The sequence below is a fragment of the Canis aureus genome, chromosome 21 (assembly GCF_053574225.1).
Source record: "Canis aureus isolate CA01 chromosome 21, VMU_Caureus_v.1.0, whole genome shotgun sequence".
Classification (NCBI taxonomy): Eukaryota; Metazoa; Chordata; class Mammalia; order Carnivora; family Canidae; genus Canis; species Canis aureus.
This window is the reverse complement of record NC_135631.1, coordinates 56,564,959-56,569,350: the sequence shown is the minus strand read 5'-3', so window position 1 is coordinate 56,569,350 and position 4,392 is coordinate 56,564,959.

Sequence of the window (4,392 nt, the reverse complement as noted above, 5' to 3'; positions counted from 1 at the left end):
ACGGCAATCATTACATGGTCTCATTCATTTAGAGAATATAAAAAATAGTGAACAGGAATAAAGGAAAAAGGAGAGAAAATGAGTGGAAATATCAGTTGACGATGACAGACTATGAAAGACGCCTAACTCTGGGAAAGTATCAAGGTGTAGTGGAATGGGAGGTACTTTGGGGGTTGCAGTGACTGGATGACCGGCGCTGAGGGGGGCACTTGACCGGATGAGCTCTGGGTGATACGCTATATGTTTGCTATGTGTAGGGATTTACACATCAAAACCACAATGACATACATCTTCACCCCAGTGAGAAAGGTGAAAATTAACAAGACAGGAAACAAATGTTGCAGAGGATGTGGAGAAAGGGGAACCCTCTTGCACTGTTGGATGGAATGTGAACTAGTGCAGCCACTCTGGAAAACTGTGTGGAGGTTTATCAAAGAATGTTAAAAATGGAACTGCCCCGTGACCCAGCAATTGCACTGCTGGGAATTTTAAAATTTATTTTCTACTGGTATTCAATTTGCCAACATATAGAATAACATCCAGTGCTCATCCCATCAAATGCCCCCCCCAGTGCCCATCACCCAGTTACCACCCCCCACTCACCTCCCATTGCCCACCCCTAGTTCGTTTCCCAGAGTTAGGAGTCTCTTATGTTCTGTCTCAGTTTCTGATATTTCCCACTCATTTTTTCTCCTTTCCCCTTTATTCACTTTCACTATTTTTTCTATACCTCAAATGGAGGAGACCATATAACATAGGTCGTTCTCTGACTGCCTTATTCACTCGGAATAACACCTTCCAGTTCCATCCACATCGAAGGAAATGGTGGGCATTTGTCATTTCTAATGACTGAGTAGTATTCCATTGTATACATAAACCGTATCTTCTTTATCCATTCATCTCTCGTTGGACACCAAGGCTCCTTCCACACCTTAGCTACTGTGGACATTGCTGCTATAAACATTGGGGTGCATGTGTCCTGGCATTTCATTGCATCTGTATTTTAGGGGTAAATCCCAGGCAGTGCAATTGCTGGGTCGTAGGGCAGATCTATTTTTAATTCTTTGAGGAACCTCCACACAGATTTCCAGAGTGGCTGCACCAGTTCACATTCCCACCAACAGTGCAAGAGGGTTCCCCTTTCTCCGCATCCTCTCCAACATTTGTGGCTTCCTGCCTTGTTAATTTTCCCCATTCTCACACGTGTGAGGTGGTATCTCATTGTGATTTTGATTTGTATTTCCCTCATGGCCAGGGATGCGGAGCATTTTCTCATGTGCTTGTTGGCCATGTCTATGTCTTCCTCTGTGAGATTTCTGTTCATGCCTTTTGGCCATTTCCTGTTTGCATTGTTTGTTTCTTTGCTGCTGAGTTTAATAAGTTTTTTATAGATCTTGGATGCTAGCCCTAGAAACAATTTTAAACAAAAAACAGAGTAGGAGGGGGCAAAATGGTGGAAGACTAGGGTCCCCAAGTCCCCTGTCCCCACCAAATTACCTAAATAACTTTCAAATCATCCTGAAAACCTACAAATTCAGCCTGAGATTTAAAGAGAGAACAGCTGGAATGCTACAGTGAGAAGAGTTCACGCTTCTATCTCGGTAGGAAGAGGGGGCAGGGAAGAAAGAAAGAAACAAAAGGCATCCAAGTGGGAGGGGCCCCATGAAGACCTGGGCTAAGGCCAGGGCGAGTGTCCCCAGGACAGGAAAGCCCCGTCCTGGGGAAGCAGGGGTTTCACCAATCTTCCCAGGAGTTGGAGCAGGATCCCAGGAGGGGCGGGGATGCCCTCAGCATCCCTTTATCCCGTCCCACCTGGGACTACAACTCAGCTGAAGGTAAGGAGAGACTCCGGGTCTACCACCAGACTCTAATGGCAGGTCTCAAGGCTGCTGCAGGCAAGCCTACCAATCTGGCCAAGGTCTATGATGTAAGACAGGGTAAGGATGAGAGTCCAGCAGCCTTCTTAGAGAGAGTCATAGAGGCTTTTAGGCAGTACACCCCTATGAACCCAGAAGCCCTGGAAACAAAGGCTGCAATTATCATGGCTTTTGTTAACCAGGCCACTCCGGATATTAAAAAGAAATTGCAAAGTGTAGAGAGACTGGGAGAGAAGAGCTTGCAGGACTTAGTGATAGTAGCAGAATGAGTCTATAATAATAGAGAAAGTCTGGAAGAACAACAAACTAAACTAAGTGACTGGCAGACCCGAAACCTGACCAAGATCCTGCTGGCCACAACCCATGGATGACCCAGAGGAAAGACGAAGGCACCTCAAGAAGCTGGCTTCAGGGACAGGTAAGGAGGATGGCCCTGGTCCCCATCAGGAGCGCCCTAAGCTGAACAAAAACCAATGTGCTTATTGCAAAGAAGAGGGCCACTGGGTGAAAAGCTGCCCTAACAAAAGATCTAAGGCCCCTGCCAAGGTCTTGAAAATGGAGGACCTGGCCGATTAGGGGAGTTGGGGTTTGGCACCCCTCCCCGAGCCCAGGATAACTCTTAAAGTGGAGGGGCAACTAGTGGACATTTGAATTCCTAGTGGACACTGGGGCACAACATTCGGCTTTATTACAACCCCAAGGGAAATTGGCAAACAAAACTTCATGGGTGAAGTGGGATTTTGGACCAAAATCCCCGTTCAAAGAAAACAAACAAAAAAGTGGAACCTTTTCTGTCATAACTACCCAAGGACTACTAAAAGGAAAAATTGTGTTACCTTTTTAAAATTTCCTGTTAAGTTCCCCTTCCATAATTTTTATGTTCTTGTGAGGGAAAAAAGTAAAACCTGTTTAATCTTATTTGACTTTATGACATTGCTTTCAATAAGCAAATGTTAAATGTGTTAAGACTTAACTTGTGTACTAGTGTTGTAATTTTTCAAGTTAAAAGTGTCCCTAAAGGCCACTTCCTATATCTTATTTTTCCCAGTAAATGAGGCAAAGCAATTCTAAGACCTTCCACAAACATCTAGCCTTCTAAAATGGAGAGGTGAATCCTTCTGCCTATACAAACAAGCTAGCTATTAGAGGGTGGTCGGGGTATGCCACTCTTAGGATTTCAGAGTGTCTTCAAACTGAAATCTCAATGTTCTCAGTAATGAAAAACCTGAGATCAGATGCTTATGTAAGGAAAGTGCTATTCACCCAGTAAATCCAAAAAAGCAAATGGATAATGCTGGCCATATTTTGCTTTTCTGACATTTCCTTGGGAATCTACAAGAACCTCCCCTATCCCCTCACCCAATAAGACCATTTAAGTGTGTGTTAAGCAACTACAGAATACTGAATAAAAAGTTTGGCCAAAACCAACCATGAAGCTGCAAAAAAAAAAAAAAAAACAAAAACAAAAAACCAAAAAACCAAAAAAACAAAAAAACACCAATGTTTTTGGGGACCTGCCCGGTCCCCAAAACAACACCGGGTGTTGTTGGCACCAAACAATACTCATGGACTACCCGAAGAACTGTGGATTTTGGCACGGGCCGGGTATCCCACTCCTTCATGGTCATCCCTGAGTGTCCCTACCCGTTGTTAGGTTGGGATTTGCTCACCAAGATGGGGGCACAAATTTGCTTCCACCCCGAAGGGGCAAAAGTCCTAAACAAGAAGGGGCACCCTATTCAGGTGCTTGTCCTGAGTTTAGAAGATGAATATCGTCTCTATCGTCCCCACTAAATGCCCTCAACCCCAATGACTGACATTGACCATTGGCTTCAGGAATTCCCCAAGCATGGGCAGAAACCGGGCCGGCACTGACCGGCCATATACATAGAACTAAAGCCGGGGGCAGACCCTGTCAGGGTCCACCAATACCCCATGCCTCTCGACTCCCTAACCCAGACTGGGACCCCCCTCTGCACGACTATCAAGAAATTTGGGCACAGGTGTACGGAATCAGCGCTGATCTCCAGGACCAGCCACTGTCGAACGCCGATGCCACCTGGTACACGGACGGCAGCAGTTTTGTCCGAAAAGGAGTCCAAATTGCGGGGGCAGCCATACCATAACCACGGAGACAGAGACCGTCTGGGCGGAGCCATTGACAGCCTGAATGTTGGCTCAATGGGCAGAACTGATCCCACTGGCCAAGGCACTGACCATGGAGGAAGGTAAACGAATAAACATCTACACCGACAGCAGGTACGCCTTTGCCACCGCTCCCATTCACAGAGCCCTTTACAGAGAGAGAGAGAGCTTCTGACAGCAGAGACAAAGACTGTTAAAAACAAAACGGAGATTCTTGAACTCCTGAGGACCCTCTGGCTGCCCAAGGCCCTAGCCATCATCCACTGTCCGGGGCACCAAAAGGCAGACACGCCAGTAGCAAGGGGAAACCGGCTAGCCGATTTAAAAGCAAAGGAGGTGTCCCTTTTGGTGACCCAGGTCTTAGCAACCA